Source organism: Brienomyrus brachyistius, chromosome 9 (assembly GCF_023856365.1).
Source record: "Brienomyrus brachyistius isolate T26 chromosome 9, BBRACH_0.4, whole genome shotgun sequence".
Taxonomy (NCBI): domain Eukaryota; kingdom Metazoa; phylum Chordata; class Actinopteri; order Osteoglossiformes; family Mormyridae; genus Brienomyrus; species Brienomyrus brachyistius.
Genome location: NC_064541.1, coordinates 9,819,088 through 9,837,866, shown reverse-complemented (window position 1 = coordinate 9,837,866; position 18,779 = coordinate 9,819,088).

Genomic DNA, 18,779 nt, shown 5'->3' with positions numbered 1-18,779 from the left:
CCCCCAGTACTGAGGAAGTGCTTTTAGGGATGGGGGGCTGACAGTTAGTGAAGGAAACAGGGCAAACCAGGACTCAAGAATACATATTTATGTACGAATGTATGTATGTATGTAAGCGAGTGAATGTGTTTATGTACATAATACAGGTCTGTATGCATATGCACTAAAGGCACATGTGTGTGCACTGCAATAAACCGGACGTGTCAAAGTCAGCAGCCAGACCGGAACAGTCCAAATGGCGATCAGTGTGGTGATACACGCTAACAACACTGGTGTGACCCCGGCAGCCGTGACACAATCTCTTCCTATTCTGGTCTTAACCTGCAGAACCCCTCTACCCAGGTGGAGGAGCGGAGCATCTGGTGGCTGTGTGAGGACCGGGGGCGGCGGTGACAGGTACTGGCCAGGAACTCCAGATGAAGCTGATAATTCAAAGCAGCATGGCAGGAGGTAATGCCCCATCCCCGCCCCGTTTTGCTAAAATATCTGAAAACCAGAGGTGAGGAAGGGGGCAGCTGCAGGTCTACAGTACTATCACACTAGTACACTATTACATTGTTACTATTACTGTACACTGTACTGAGTACAGTACAGTGTAATAAAGCTGTATTGTGGTGACAGATGGCTGTTACTGTCCAGTGCCTGTGTGACTATGTTCCTGTCACAGAGTACAGTGCAGTGTAATAAAGCTGTATTGTGGTGACAGATGGCTGTTACTGTCCAGTGCCTGTGTGACTATGTTCCTGTCACAGAGTACAGTACAGTGTAATAAAGCTGTATTGTGGTGACAGATGGCTGTTACTGTCCAGTGCCTGTGTGAGTATGTTTCCTGTCACAGAGTACAGTACAGTGTAATAAAGCTGTATTGTGGTGACAGATGGCTGTTACTGTCCAGTGCCTGTGTGACTATGTTCCTGTCACAGAGTACAGTACAGTGTAATAAAGCTGTATTGTGGTGACAGATGGCTGTTACTGTCCAGTGCCTGTGTGAGTATGTTTCCTGTCACAGAGTACAGTACAGTGTAATAAAGCTGTATTGTGGTGACAGATGGCTGTTACTGTCCAGTGCCTGTGTGACTATGTTCCTGTCACAGAGTACAGTACAGTGTAATAAAGCTGTATTGTGGTGACAGATGGCTGTTACTGTCCAGTGCCTGTGTGAGTATGTTTCCTGTCACAGAGTACAGTACAGTGTAATAAAGCTGTATTGTGGTGACAGATGGCTGTTACTGTCCAGTGCCTGTGTGACTATGTTCCTGTCACAGAGTACAGTACAGTGTAATAAAGCTGTATTGTGGTGACAGATGGCTGTTACTGTCCAGTGCCTGTGTGACTATGTTCCTGTCACAGAGTACAGTACAGTGTAATAAAGCTGTATTGTGGTGACAGATGGCTGTTACTGTCCAGTGCCTGTGTGAGTATGTTTCCTGTCACAGAGTACAGTACAGTGTAATAAAGCTGTATTGTGGTGACAGATGGCTGTTACTGTCCAGTGCCTGTGTGACTATGTTCCTGTCACAGAGTACAGTACAGTGTAATAAAGCTGTATTGTGGTGACAGATGGCTGTTACTGTCCAGTGCCTGTGTGACTATGTTCCTGTCTCAGAGTACAGTACAGTGTAATAAAGCTGTATTGTGGTGACAGATGGCTGTTACTGTCCAGTGCCGGTGTGAGTATGTTTTCTGTCACAGAGTACAGTACAGTGTAATAAAGCTGTATTGTACAGTGTAATAAAGTACAGTGTAATAAAGCTGTGATGACAATACAGATGACAGATGGCTCTTTGTTACTGTACAGAGAGTGTTACTGTGAGAGTAAGTTCCTGTAACACACCATAATGAGGCTGTATTTTGTTGACAGAGGGATGCTTATTACTGTATATAATCCATATGTAGCTGACTTAAAAATACCATATCACACACTTAGTATAATGGTCAGCAACATTTTAACAAATCGAAGCTGGAGAAGGGCCCTTCCATTAATGGTAAGAAGATGGCAGGTACCGACTCCTGCCTTCACTCTCCTACTGACATGCCTGTTTTCAGTCTCACTGCATTAGCACCACAGTGACATGGTGACATAGCTGTATAGATGTATAAAATCCCATTATTTGCTGTTATCTGAAAATGGCCTGGTTTGCCACATTGGGCTGTGACTGCTGTCTGCTGCAGTGCCCATGTCCTGCAATGACGACTCATATTTCCGTTGTTTTTAACAAGGTACGAACCTTGGGCCTCTCACGAGCTTATTTCCTTTGTGAGCCTGAGAGATTACAAGAATATCATGAAATACAGTATGAATATTTACCAATTTCATTTTAGTTAAAACCCCGTAAATCTTCTTTACTGAACAAAGCGGCACCATATATATATGGATATATTTAATATGTATGCATGTATAAGTATATATACTTTATTAAAAATTTTATTTAAATTATTAAATTAAAATAATAATAATTGCTTTTGTGGGTTCAAAGTTTATGACTATAGTATGTCATATATTTCACGAGATTCAGCGCTTTGCTGATCACTAAGGGGGGGTAAATTTTGGTTGTCCAGCCTCATTAAACAAAACCCCCCAGCACAATAGATGTCCATCTCAAAGAAATAACCAATAAACAAATAAAATACCTAAATCAAATCGCAGATGTTTATTCATCAGAATAGGCACTCAAACCACAGAAATGGTGCAGGGTTTAGTTAATACGCATCTCTGTCCACTGCATGGGGAGCTGCCACAGACTCGCAGCTGACATGCAGCCGCCCGGGGACATGAGATGGGTGGTGTCAGCCTAACACAAAACTCAGCATGGACCCCCCCCCAGAATGTATTAAGGCACAGTACCTCTTTCCGTTTTTTCCTCAACATCATTGCTCTTTGGTCGGGGCTGGGGGCTGGGTGGGGAGGGGGGGCATTATGATCGTTTCAGCTGGGCCCCTCATGCCGGCAGTGGCAGAATCGTGGTCGTTCTCGTCAGATGTCAGGACCGCAGTGAAATTACATGCCGGAGTCTGCCGGGGGACACGGTGGAGGGAAACAGGAGACGCATGGGCGCGAACAAAGGCGTAGCCCCCCCCACACACCGATAGGGTCAACCGCCGTTCCGGGTGCTGGTGCTGGTTTCAGACAGCCACAGATTGCATGTAGAGCCAGACGCTTGTCATGTTTGCGAGGAACCTCAGTTGTTGGGGTGGGGGGGTGCCAATTGATTTCTGCACTCTGGTATGAAAAGGGCACTTTGGTCAATGCTGCAGAATTGGGCTGTATTAGCACCATACCGGGTCACTTTACTCTTTTAATGGCAAAATATGAAATATGGGCCGGCTTGGGTTGCGCTCGTTAGCGTGCGTTAATTAATCTGAACCTGACATGGAAGTGCGGCCGACAGAAAACCACTGCATTCAGACAGCCAGAATCCCTGCTCTACCTTACTGGTAAAAGGTTATCAGCATCAGCAGGTCGTGTTACCTCATATTCATTATGCCCCCCCAAAGGCAGTTTTACAGGAGCACACCGGGCAGGAGATATTTATGCTACATAATTTGAGACCCTATTCAAGGACTGTCTGAGGAAAGCTCGCCGTGGTGGCCTATCTATTCATTTATGGGATGCCTACATTTATTTTATCTATCCATCCATCCATCCATCCATCCATCCATCCATCCATCCATCCATCCATCCATCCATCCACCTTTGCGCCAATAATTCTGATTTGTGTACTGATGGGCTCTGAAGGCCATCGCTGGCAGGCAGCACAGGGCAGCGGGAAACTCAACGGCAGGCAGCTGAGTTACCGTTATCACTTCCATTGATGCTGTAAATCTCTGTTCTGCTGTTAAATTGTCTTGATGAAGGATTTGCGCAAAACGCAAATCATTATGTGTCGGCTCCCTCATAAATATAACTATATTACACAGTATTATTATCATCATAATAACACTAATAATAAGGATAATTATAATTATCCTTATTATTATTATTGTAACGTCCTGTCCATCCTATTATTATTTTATTATTAATGATCATAATATCGATAATAATAATAATAATTATTATTATTATCCATCCATCCATCCATCCATCCATCCACCCATTTTCCAAACCGCTTATCCTACTGGGTCGCGGGGGGTCCGGAGCCTATCCCGGAAGCAATGGGCACGAGGCAGGGAACAACCCAGGACGGGGGGCCAGCCCATCGCAGGGCTATTATTATTATTATTATTATTATTATTATTGTTATTATTGTCATGAATGACACAAAACAGCCAGACTTGAAGGCAGGCATCACGAGAACAAAGAGGGGCTTTACTGACTCAAAACTAAACAGGGAATGAAAACCAAACAGGAACACGAGGGATCAAACACAGGAAGGCTGGTACAGGGAAGGGACAGGCAACAGGAAGGTAGACCTTAATGACCAGACTGGGCCTGGCAAGACAAACAGGGACTTATGTACAAAGACTACCTACGTGCATCAAGCAACATGCGTAGTTCATCAGGGTCACGTGAGTGAGGAAACAGGAGGGTCAAGCAGACAGGATGGACAAGGCAATAAAATAATAATAGTAATTTAAGTTAGATAGATAGATAGATAGATAGATAGATAGATAGATAGATAGATAGATAGATAGATAGATAGATAGATAGATAGATAATGCTATGCTGCTCCTTGCCAACATGATCTGTGTCCCTTATCTTCAGCTTCAGACCTTGCTCCCAGCGTCCGCAGCAGGAACGCAGGTCGGTGCAGCATTAAGTAACATGCCTGACACCACGGGGCATGGGGGAGGGGCACGGGGGAGGCAGCCAGGCAGCTAAAAGCATCCTAATTATGCCTTTGGATTTGTGTTCCCCATAATGACTAGATGAAGATTAATATGCTCTGTATGGATATAATTATACAGCGACCAGCCCATTTGACCCGGCCGACCAGAGGGTCTGGGCTCCTCTGCTTTTAGTTTCAACAGATGAATCGATACGCGTAACATTTTCACCGCCATTGAGTGAAACCGAGGAAATGAAAATCTGATAATTTCACTCCCTGCGTGCAGGCGCTGAGAGAACGCCGCTTTCCGGTGTGACAGGAAGATCTATTTTGCAGTTGGATGATGAGTTGTGGAAGGGCTAATGTCAGTTTTTTACGCTCCACCTTTCTTAAGCTTCACCTTAGTCACACAAGTATGACCCCTGCATGAAAATCAGTTCATACAGAGGGGAAAATAAGAAAATACAAAAACACAAGACTTAATGTGTAGGAGGTGCCTGCAAATTATCAGTGTATCTCATTGTGCTGGTTCACGTAAATGAACGTAAAACAAAAAAAGACATACATCTTGCGTACTCTGTACTACGCAATCTCCAATTGGCTCACAAACACGTATTCTCACGCACACGCAGAGACACACACAGGCTGGTAAACAAGTCCATATTGATCCACATGATTACTGAGCTTCTTCCCCTGTTTTCATGTGTAAACTACCCCTTTAGTCTAAGAGGCTTAAGATTATTCCATACTTCAGCTGTTTAGGGCCTCTGTTTCGAATATCTCCTAAGGTACAGACAGAAAGGAAGACCATTAATCGTCTCCACAGTCACCTTCATACCGGTCACAGTCTAATTGTTTCTTGCACCACAGTCTGTGATATGTGAGCTTAATCACGCTTTTCAGAAGACAGGGTCATTTCTGATCCATTTTCTTTGGTTAGTTTTGTTAAGAAGGTCTTAAGTTACCAGAAACATGTAACTGCTCTCTGAGACTTGTTTCCATACCATCGATGTCAGACTGTTCAACACAGAGAACTTTAAATATTCACAAGCTGAACATTACGCCTGTTTAGCATATAATACATACTTAGGAAAAACAAGCAGCTGGGTGCCTTTAATAACCTACATTGCTATATGGCTATTAAAAAGAAACAACATGATTCTTTATTGCCCAATGCTCTTCGTTGTTCTGTGTAGTAAGATCACACATGTAAACAAGCAGCAAAACAAAACCGACACAATAATTTTGATCTGCCTCTTATGGTCTGTCAGGACCGGCGACCTTCTTGAACCTTGCATTTTGGTGCCAGCTAAGGGCAAGAAAAGGAGACAGGAAGCTATTTTCTTTGGAGGAAACGGCCAGAGCTTTATTTAATAAATTTATATGAGATTTTCCCCTGCAAAGTCCTAGAGGAGGTGAAAACAGCAGTAATGGAGATGTGTTAATTCCTTGACATAAACATACACTCAGATTAATGAAGCCTGCACCGATTCTTTATAAAGGAAAGATTGCTTATCGATCCATATCAAAATTTTCATGCTAATCCCACAGAAGAGCTGGAGTGTCTGGTATCAGAGTTAATAATCTGATTTCTAAGCTGTCCGAGACAATTCCGCCCAGCGTCAGCCGTAATCAGCCCACATATCCTCATTCGGCTGTAGCTGCCGTCTCCAGCCACACGTCCTCTCCCAGTGCCACCGCGCCGGACAGTGATTGAAGATATGATGTAAACATGTTGACAAATTAAATTTTTACATTTCAGGGGAGATTTGCCAGGGCTGCCGGAGTCGGCGATATGCAGCTGATTACCGAGTTCCATAGGTCATCTCTGCTGCTGGCTTTTCTACTTTTTTTAAAAACCTGTTAGGTTTTGTCTTTCCTTTGACCTCAGCCTCCCTATTGAAGGCAATTCCGTTTTTAAGTTGCGACGTTTTGCTAAAACATGGGCCAGCCTCCATTGCTGGGCTGGATGGCAACACTGCCTGTGTTCTGCGCTCTCTCTCTCTTCTCAGTTGAGTGCCCGTATCCTTGTTTGAAATTCAGGATTAATCTTAATTAATTCACTCTAAAATGCGAGATCATTGTCTTACAACATGGCAACCAGCTGAGTTCTGTAGAATTAAGCAGAACTTTACAAAAAATATGTTTATTGACGTCTGCGTTTGCTGATTTTTTCAGAATTCCCGATTCCACTGGGGGGCTGTCAGCAACCAATCAAGGACAGGTGATGGGGAGGGGGGGGGAGAGCGCAGCCCTTTTCTTTTCATCTTGAAAAAGGTTCAGTCATCCTGTCTGTATGGCCATAGGTTAAATCAGAATCAGAGAGGGGTGGGGGCTGTCAGGTATAGAGTGGGGGGCATGTGGAGGGCAGTCTGTATAAGCCACTACTGTATGTACATTAGTTCATTAGTCATAAAGATATGGGTCTGTTGCAAAAGGCACCCACTGATTTACTAAAATTTAGGGCATTAAGAAAAAAGATTAATGTTGTAGAAAGTGGAGCCATTCTCGAGCAAGGTGTGATTAGGACATAAGGGGGCGGAGCTGGGCTCGGGCAAGGTGTGATTAGGACATAAGAGGGAGGAGCTGGACTCGGGCAAGGTGTAATTAGGACATAAGGGGGCGGAGCTGGGCTTGGGCAAGGTGTAATTAGGACATAAGGGGGCGGAGCTGGGCTTGGGCAAGGTGTAATTAGGACATAAGGGGGCGGAGCTGGGTTCGGGCAAGGTGTGATTAGGACATAAGGGGGCGGAGCTGGACTCGGGCAAGGTGTAATTAGGACATAAGGGGGCGGAGCTGGGCTTGGGCAAGGTGTAATTAGGACATAAGGGGGCGGAGCTGGGTTCGGGCAAGGTGTGATTAGGACATAAGGGGGCGGAGCTGGACTCGGGCAAGGTGTAATTAGGACATAAGGGGGCGGAGCTGGGCTCAGGCAAGGTGTGATTTGGACATAAGGGGGCGGAGCTGGGCTCGGGCAAAGTGTAATGTGGACATAAGGGGGCGGAGCTGGGCTCGGGCAAAGTGTAATGTGGACATAAGGGGGCGGAGCTGGGCTCGGGCAAAGTGTAATGTGGATATAAGGGGGCGGAGCTGGGCTCTACTGGGATCCCTTCTTAGTTAAGCCTTGTGTACGGCTCCTGCTGACGCTTTTCTGATGTTTTCGGGCCTGGATTAGCCTCAGAGGTGGTGTTTGTTTACAGGGACTGTTCCCACATTTCTTCTTATGAACTACTACAGTTAGATATAACTAAATCTGCATGCCAGTTGCAAAGGTACAGCAGCAGTACCCTGGCCTGAGATCAGTCAGGAGCCTTTTCTTATGTAAATTGAGTATATAGAAGAAGACACCCATCCAGGCATGCAAAAAGGCACAGTCTAGATAAATGGAGAGAGTTTTCAAAAAGGAAAGCATCTGCTGAATGGGTTTTGGTCATGTGACATGGGGGGGGGCGGCGGGCACACGAACCAGGAGCACCTGACATGTTACGATCATCGTGCTGCTGGCTTGACGTGTCTCACAAAGCTAATCCGCTCTGATCTGAGCGCAGGGCCTGTAAGCCTCTCATCCGGATGAGGCTCGATGACACACTGAATGCGTAATAAAAATCAGGCCTGTTCCACTGAGGCTATGTCCAGCTTTCAGACGCGGCCGATGCGCGGAGCTTCATTCAGTGCCGGGGATAAGCCCAAGCTCCGGCGCATTTCTATTGAACCACTGATCCCTGATTGTGAGTTTCCCCAAGAGACGGCGGCAGTAGACTCCCGTGTTGAAGCACTGACCCCAAGGTGCGCTGTGACGTTTCCATTAAATCACTTTTTCACAATTTAAAAAGCCCGAGGTCTGTGGTTAATTGCACTTAATACATCTGCAAAAGCTAAGGCCAAACTATAGGGCTCAAGGATGTCGTCGGTCATCAAAAAAAACAAAAGGAAACAAAAAGCTAAAAGCACCTGTGAAGTAAATATGTCAATATATTAGCAGGTCTCTGAATGGGGCCTGGAGACAGAAGACGCATCTCCATTGGCATGTCACCACAGACGCTGCGGTGTGTCACACCTCATTACCAATTATCAATGTCATATAGGAAGAGAATGGGGTCTGATGTAGCCAGGGAGGAAATCAAAGTCAATCATGAAGTGTTCTTTGCCATTATTGACATTTTTTTGTAAACATCAAGATGAAGACATTGATTATTGCGAAAAGTTAAAGCAACAGAGGCTGGCTGTTTTCCCCCTTGATCCGCCGTCTCTATTTTTGTGCCAGATTCAGGTTTCGTTTGTCGCCAGCAGACGGAAATTAATCCTCCTCCAACTCGAGAGAACGACAGGGGGAGGCTGGACTGCGCATTGCCTGCGCTCTGGAGCTGCAGGAAGCGCTGCATGTCAGACGGAGGGATGCGAAAACGCTCTTTCCCTTCTTAATATGCCTAAGTTTACATGAAGGTTGGACGTCCACTCCAAGGTCCAAGAGAAGGGACTGACTACCTAAATGCTACGTGAGTAAAAATCATTAATGGTTGTAGTTACCTGCAAAAGTCACATGATCTTGAACTCGGTTAACGTATCAGTCACTACATAACTATTCATGCAACATTACTGTCATTTGTTCAAAGCACATGATGGAGAAAAGCACCAACTTCCAACAGATGTTATGCAGTAGTGTGGCAGGCAGCAGAACTACAGATACGCAGCAAATAATGACAAAGTGGTCAGGGAGGGAAAGGCCTGATTAGCAGTGGGAGCCTGGCTATGAACGTGGCCTTCACACCTAGAGGCTCCTGGCTGAAGGTCAGGGCGTCGCTCTCGCACCATCCAGCGCGACACCTAGCCGGACATCGCACCGTATTAGTGTAATATAGCGTCATGACCTGCAAGACGGAAACCTTGAAGATCATTATTCACAAAATACAGCCTCCCCTGAGTTTTGTGCCATTAGGATTGCAAGAAGGCAAAGGGACAGTCTGTCCCTGCGATTTGAGGTTTGAGAATAAGGGTGCGTAGTTCTGCTCCCATGCAATAACAAGTTTCCCTGGCAATGTGATGTAACAGCAAGGAAGGAGCATAGACACAAATCATATAATATAATATAATATAATATAATATAATATAATATAATATAATATAATATAATATAATATAATATAATATAATATAATATAAAGGCTCCAGGCCTCTTGTAGCCCCAGTCACGATACACAGTTACAGAAGTTGGATGGATAATATAATATAATATAATATAATATAATATAATATAATATAATATAATATAATATAATATTTAAATGTAATTATATTATAAAATAATATAATTTTGCATCTGATATTATATTATAATATAGCATCATTTCTATTCAACCTGGAAAATTGGGCAGTAGAGCCCTTCATGGTCATCTTTGCTCGGGTGTTTTGTTGCCGACGCTTCATTCCTAGAAAGAATGAGAAGTTAAAGGGGTGTGATATCAGCCATCTGTCAGGAATGCTCTCCGCTTCCACCATTGACAGTTTACTCAGCATTTTCCCCCCGCAACGTGTCGCTTGTTTCAACAAGATCCAGCCCCATTTAATCTGGCTCTCGACTCCTGTTGCGGTCTCAAAGCCGAAGCCCCCATCTCCCTGCTCACCGCTTGTCAAAACATTTGTGAAATCCTATTTTCTTTTAATAAAGTATAGTTTTGTTCTCTGATGTATGCTTGAATAAGATGTCATACTCTGTCTTTGTTCCACGCTGCACCCTGCTGATGTTCTCAGGCAGCGAGGAAATTGACTTATAGGAATAACATGCTGCAGAGCAGCAACAGTGTACAGCCCAGCTCCGGGATTATGCTCTTGACATATGCAAGACCCAAAAGTGGAAAACTATGAATATAAAATGATCAGTATCGCTTCTAGTGGCTCTCAGAGGCGCAGTCTGGGGTGATTATTGCAGTCGTCGAGCTCTTTTTACATTTTGCTTGCAACTTTCCGTCTTTCTCCCTCTCTGTCAAAAAGTGAAGAGGACAAAAGAGTTTAAAAAAACATAAAAATCCTCCTTTGGACTGGAAATTGGGCTCATAAACTATGCAATTTGCAATTAACAATGAGCCGCATGCAGTGGGGTAATGGAATGCGAGGTGTGGATAATCCCTTTTCTTTGTTTTTTGTGGAGGAACGACCACCACCCCCCCCCCCCCCCCGCCCCCATCACCACCAGCACCATCACCCGTGCCTGTCGGAACAGCCTCCGTATGCTTAATGGGCGGAACTCGAACCTGAACGGTCTCCCGTTTGTCGGAGGGCCGCCGAGGCCGTGCGCCATCGAGCCCCCCCCCCACCGCGGAAAGGCCCATGTAACGCGTTCATCACAATTTCTAACAAAATGTTCCTGCCATTAAACAAATGGGCTCTGGGCAAATTAACAGGAATTTAATATTCGTCAGGCCTATGATATGAGACGTGTTACGAAACATTGAGTCCAGGCATCAGGCATGAACTCCGCTCTTCCTCACTGCTCTCTGGAGAATATTTGTAATTAGTATCATTTGGCTAATACTTCAGGTTAATTAGAATATTTAATTGAATAGCTCCGATCTTCAGAGATGACTATATTATAATCAAATTAGCAGTCACACCCGCCCGCTCTCTCCCTGCAGCAGACTGCATCATCAGACACACGGCAGCGCAGGGGGAAAAAATCCCATCCTCACACTTTCAAATTTTAATGGTCCATTCTAAACTCCGCCATCAACATTTGATTATTCCTAAAGAAATAAAAAAGAGGAAAATAAAGAGGAGAGCAGGTCTTTGGCTACGTTTCCCATATGGCGGATTGGCAAACGCGCTGGCGCTGTTCGGGACATTACCATCTGAAAAGGTCCTCAGGGGGGCCCAGACTGGATGAGTGTGGGGCCCCTGTGGGGCCCTTTATCCTCGGTCTCTGAAGCGGCTATGTTGCTGAGTGGATGAGGCTCTGACGGAGAGATCAGCAGGAAATGGCTGAAGAAGGATCAACGAGAGAGGAATTGATTCTTGAAACATCATAAAGAGTCAGAATCTGGTATCTGTGCTGGGCTTACTGGGTCACTTCCATGACCTCTGGCTGAGAAACCTCGCTGGATGCTTCCCTCTTAAATTCATTTAGAGCTTGCAAAGCTAAGCATTGAACAATCGGTACTACTACTTGGTACCTGTAAAATAACTGAATCAAATGAAAACATTGTTTCTCCTGTAATTTTATGATTTAGTGTATTATTCTGACCCACCTCAGGCATGGACAAGAAGGCAAACGCTGAACAGGGCACGTCCTGTTTGAGAGAGAGACTCACGGCAAATAGAAAGAAATAAAAACTTAATATTACAGTGCATTAAATAGCGGCAAACAGATGGCAGCTAAATGAATAGAAATTACATATACATTATCGTTGCTTTATGGTTCTGCACTAATTAAGATGATTATAACTTCCACCTTTCTGCAGTCTAATGAAGTGAGCGAATCCATTTAGGGCGGAATGTCTTTATGTCTTAGTTGTCAGTTTCTGCCGTTGAAAATCTGCAGTGATTATTTTTAATAGATCCGTATGTTTTACGACCAATATTTCTTTGCAGCTCAGTTTTAGTTAGCGGTTTTATCTGTCCTTGTACAATTTCCCCTCCCTGTCCACAAATGAACACTTGCTGCAGATAGGGGGCCATATGCTACAGGGAGGGTAATAAAATATTTGATGTTTTGTAGGCTTTCATGTAATTTTTTTTTCTTTTCCCCGCGCAATTAAACCGATGTACCATGATGTTGTACCGAAATATAAAGCAGAGAACGTAAGGAGAAACGCCGAAGGTAGCATTGCAGCGTATCGGCTTATAAAACTGCCGATATTCATTTATATTTTAGGTATATATAATATGCAAATCTGTATTTTATAAATAAACGAGGTATTGCCCAATGAATAAATAGCCAAAAGCATGCTTTATAGCCTAATTTTCCGTTGGTTTTAAAAGTATATTTACAAGAAATTCATAGATTTTTATCTCATAATTTCATCCAGGTCTGGGGGGGTGGGGGGGGGGCATGGTGCTGCAGGGGTTAGCACTGTTTCCACACCTCTGGGAGCTTCGCCAGGGATCCATGTATGGAGTCTGCATGTTCTCTCCACGTCGTCGAAAGGTTTCCACATGGTACTTCAGTTTCCCCCCACAGTCCAAAAACACGTTGAGGCTGGTTGGAGTTACCAGATTGCCCATAGGTGTGTGTGTGTGTGTGTGTGTGTGTGTTTGAGGACCCATCCTGGGTTGTTCCCTGCCTTGCACCCATAGCCTCCAGGACAGGCTCCAGATCCCCCACAACCCTGAACAGGATAAGCGGTTTCAGAAAATGTATGGAATTTCATTTTGCTCCCTTTATGGAAAAAAAAAACAGTTTCACGCAATTTAGGCCGTTGAGTGCAATGTCCTAAAATGAACACATTCATAATACAAGATGTGTGTTTTCCAATATTATTTCTGGGGGAGAGAGACAAATATTATGCAATGTGATGGCTACTAAAGTGATAGCCGACTGAACATTAAAAAAACATGAATAAGTGAATGAATAAATAAACATCTGTGTGTAATGTTGCCGGACTGCTCACTTTACCGTAGTATCAAGACACATCAGCTGCCTGCTATAGCACGATTGGGTCATGACTGCTTCACCTGGATTGGTGAAACATGGTAAACTGGAAACCATGGTGTTATGATGTCAGGTAAAACACTGGCGTCTGACTTAAGGGACGCCATGTAACAAACTGGAAGGTCTGAGACAAAATGAGACCCAGGGACACATGACTGACAAATCTGAGAGCTCTTAAAGGACTGCGATTCAGAGTTTTGATTGGTTAACTGAAGAACAGCCCTGATAGGAGGCAGAGTTTGTAATGGTCAATGAACAATTTATTCTTAACAGGGCGTCTTCCACGTGCCTGAACACAAAAAACTGGAAAAGTAACAAGCAACTGTCCATGGTGCTGAAAAATAGATAGTGCAACTTTTATTTTTCACTATTTTAAAACAGAAAACCACTTGGATAATATTGCTCTTTATTGAGAATATGATTGTGGTATCTTTCTGTTTTTATTCACAGTATTTCCTGCGGTGTTGCCTATTCTAGTGCCATTGCACTGCAATTTCAGGGGCTCAAGGAAGCAGATTGGAAAAGTCTATCTATACAAAAAAAACAATATATGTTCATGTAAAAAAATGTCATGCAGAAAATGCGGACTTCTGGGATCCTGCTACAGATTAAATTAATAAGTGGGCAGCTCTGGCTTTGCACAGGTTACCGTCTGCAGACTTGGGCTCAGGGATTGACTGGGGGGAACCTTGTTAAAGGCCGTTTTAAAAATTCATATGAAACAGTGATATGTGTGTAAGACCCGGCAATGTCTGACCATTGCTTTTTAGCTGAGAGTCAAGAGTCAAACAAATCAGCGCTAAGAAGGGTCATGAGGGCCAGCCCACGCCACCATGCCCCGTCAGGATGACGTCCAGGCCACATCGTCACTGCACTTCGTAACTGTAATTACATAGTGGGATAAAACAGGGGCTTTCAGTCTGCATTTAAAAATAGAGATTCTTTCCAATTCCCAAAACAAAGCCAGGAAAATTGCGCCATAAAGGAGTGACTGTTTGATTAAGGGCTGTTACGTTGCTTTTCTTTAAACTGAAAATGAAGTAATCCAGGTGTTACTAGACAAGAGCAAGCATTTGAGAGAAAGAGCCTCATATGCAGCATTCACATCAGAAATACGCAGCAATATGCTGCTTTCTGCAAATTGGCCACATTTGTTACAGTGATCCCCCCTGAGAGACCCCAAAATCAGACCCCCCATTCCTCCTCAGATATGTGAGGGGCAGAAGAGACGGAGCAGATGAGGAACCTTTCTAACAAATGTCAGTTGCGGTACAGTTTGGGTGCGGGAGATGCGGCAGATCATTACCAATGGCTCTGATGACATACAGCTCTGGAAAAAATTAAGAAACCACAGAAAAATTTCAGTTTCACTCATTTCTCAGTTTATGAGCATGCTCCTGTGTAAAATGTTCATTCTTCCCTGCTTCTCATCGATGAAGGGCTTCTTCCATGCTTTATAGGACTTCAGTCCTGCTTCTAGGAGCCTGTTATGAACTGTCCTAGCAGTGTACTTCACACCTGCACGGAATGTTTCCAGTTCTTTTTGAAGGTCACTTGAGGTCATCTTTCGATTTATGAGGCACTGCCGGATAAGTTGATGGTCATCACTGGCATTTGAAAGTTGATTCTGCTCTCTGCCTGGCTGGTTTCTACTTATTCTCAGTGTCTCCTGCTTCACCTTGTTCTTCTGCACTGCTGTCTTAGAAGTTTAGAGCCTGGAAGCAACCTGCTGCTCATTGTAGCCATCTGCTAGCAGAAGCAGGATTAAACCAGGATTTAAAAATGCAGATTTTAAAAAAAAATACAAAGTGGTCTATTAATTTTTTCTAGAGCTGTACATTCAGCCAATCACAACCAGTCAGACTCCCACCCTAGAGAAGGGGCCTCCTCTTCGGGTCTTAGTGATGGTGTCCTGTAGGAAGTCTTGACATCACCTGTAAACCAATATAACAATGGCAGCTTCCAGTTTCAAGCACACCAAGTTGCCCTCAAAGCCCAAATAAACTAAATAATCAAGGGAATGTAATTCCTGAGGGAAACATTTCAGTGCTTCCACGAGTGAAATATTTATCAATTGGCTTTCCTATTTTTAAGAGCTATCTACCGAATGAATTTGTGTTTGGTTCATCCAACCAAACCCATCTCATGGGTTTAAACAGCAAATGCATATTGACATTTTCCAGGTAACTAATTTAAGGATCTGATTAGTTCCCTTAGCCGAGGCTTGATATACACTTATGATTTGCTCAGTTGATGTATTTATGGAGAGGGACAGAGGGTATTTACTGGTTACTGAGAAGGACCCTTGGCAGAAGGAGCCAGCAATAAAGATGAAGGCTAAGTGGTTTTTGATAAGAGCATCCGCTAAAGTGAATAAACAATATTCTTTCATTCGAAGTCCCAATGTGGAAGGCCTCAGACCCTGGCCTAAACATCACCACTGGGAGATATTCACACAGAACCAGCTGGAGAATCAGGAAGAGCCCTTGACTAGCCACTGGATGTTTCAAAAGGGTTATATTCCTGCAGAAGAACTGCTGTTGAATCCTTCAGCTACATTCTAAAACTGGAATTGCTGCTAACCCTTCAACTCTGTACTGAATAAGAGATTGGAAGATGGATTAATAGGTCACTGTTAGCAAAATAATAAATGTACAGGAGAAAATGAATTATAAAACATAAAGATCCATTATAAAAGTCCTGTGATGTGGGTAGGTTTGATAAATATAGACCTGTCAGTTTCGTGAATTACGTTGCACAGTCAGGAATTTAAACGGTGCTTTTCAGTAAAAGCTACTGTAGCACCTCCAATGAATGTTCTCTATATGTAGTATCATCGACATATTCATAAACGTATATCAAACACATTATAACATTACAGTAGACCTTTAGACATTCGCCATCAGCATATTACACAGTGGTGTGAGGTACCTCTCTGCAACCATCGTAAAAATAAACTTTGGGAGTCACAGTGACTTTGACTCTTCTGTCATGCTGGTATAGATGCAAAGGCTATGAGGAAATAGGGCCATTATGCTTCTCAGATGTGTCTCACAGGGACTCCCGCGTGACAAAAGTTCTCTGGGAAATATTCCTTAAGCTTGATGAGCCATGGAAGAGCAGAAGATGACCCAAGTTAATTATTATTGAGTTTGTTTTCCGTGCTCTGTTGCTGCCCAGCTCAGCTGGGGTAAAATGATGACAGTGGGTACTCTCATTAAACCAGCTGCTTCAATTATATCTGAAGTCCCCCCTCCCCCCCACCCACCCAACGATGGCAGGGCAGCGTTGTGCTTTGAATTGCGTAATTGGTCCCTCGTTAACTCTTTGCCACCCTGGAGTTCTGGTCCTGTTTGTTTTAGGGCCATGTCTGGCGAACGTTTTCCGTGGAATAACAGCCCCCGCAGCCCTGCTTCTCTCCCCATATTTTATGGTGTTTCGGGAGGGGATTATAGCATATGCACATGTCAATATACCAAAAATAAAGAGTTTTGTCAATGGGTCAAAATATCCCAATTAAGGGAAATACAATAGCCGGAATTTCTAAGCCAGACGAAAAACTTTGCAATTTCATAGAAAAACATTGTTAGAGCAGAAGTTTGATTTCAGGTTGCAAGCTTTAGATTTGTAATGTACACTGGAAACCAGTTTCAGTGAATGCCAAGCGTATCCTGGTTTATGGGAGTAATTGGCCAGAGAATGGCCTTCATTGAAATAGTTTGTTAATGTATTCTGCCTTTCATTTTTTTGACAAGTTAAAGCTTTAGATAACATGCTTGGATGGGCGACACCAGATGATAATGTATTTATTGATACCTTCATAATGTATTATAATGGTAGATATTAGAATTAATAAAGCATTACAGCATCTGCTATTGACAGTCATAAGGCATTATAGCATTGATTCAATGTTATGAATCCAATGTAGCTCTACTCTATAAAGCAATATAGATACCTTCATAATGCATTATAATGGTAGGAATTAGAATTGATAAAGCATTACAGTATTTTCTATTGACAGTCATAAGGCATTATAGCATTGATTCAATGTTATGAATCCAATGTAGCTCTACTCTATAAAGCAATATAGATACCTTCATAATGCATTATAATGGTAGGAATTAGAATTAATAAAGCATTACAGTATTTTCTATTGACAGTCATAAGGCATTATAGCATTGATTCAATGCTATGAATCCAATGTAGCTCTACTCTATAAAGCAGTATAGATACCTTCATAATGCATTATAAGGGTAGGTATAAGCATTACGGATGCTTTATAACTGCATTGTAAAGGTATCTATAGTGCATCACAGATGAGAGCCTCATAAAGCATTAATAATGCATAATAAACATGGATATAATGTGTTTTGCCAATTTATAAAGAATTATAGATGTGCTTATAATGTTTTGTGAATGCATTATAATGTTATGAATGTTTTCATAGACATGGCAGTAACAGATAGTGTAACAAAGCTTTACATACTTTTCTTGCATATTTACACTCTATTTGCCTAACGTATAGATATACCTGGCTCTATGGACCATTACATTCTGTTAAATACAGTATTCTTCATGGTTGCATATATAAATAACTGACTTGAAGTAATACAGTGACTCTACAGTCTGTTGCCCTGTTGTCTTACACCAGCAGTTTCCAAATATGGGTTGCAAGAAGGCTTCCAGAATATGTGAATAAAACTTAAAAACATTAACAATGTTTGTCTGCTGATTTGATATTTATAGCAAATTTTAAATGGCTTTTTGCTGAAGTGCACTTCAGGTCAACTTTCAAAATGAAGACCATCAGGTGCCGTTTGATAATTTTCCGTTTGGAATGCACAATGAAAAGAATTGCTACATTTCGTGACAGGGGCGGAACCTAAATTCACAAGTACATGTTCAACACAGAAAACATGCTAACTGTGGCTGTGAGTTGGTTATGGAGAGTGCTTGAGCGCTCAAAGATCTCCCATGTCACTTAAATCAGTAGTTTGGTTTCCCAATAAATGACTCCAATACTGGAGGGAGAGTAGCTGATGAGACTAAGTCTGTCGGCTCTGTTAAACCAAACCGGGATACGCTGCTGGAAACATACCCAACATGCTGACTTGTTTGGGACGCCATCATCTGAGTGTGTGTATGACCAGAGGAAGCAGAAACTCCTTGTAAAACATAGCTTCCCCTTTTTGTTCCCCTGATCCTGTGTCGGTTTTCCCAGTGTGGCCTCTCAGTGTTCTGGGCTTGGCCATGGTGTGTGTGTGTGTGTGTGAGGGGGTGCCCTGTGATGCATTGGCATCCCATCCAGGGTGTTCCCATGCCACATACGCCATGCTTTCAGGATTACAGATAATGGAAAACGGATGGGAAGA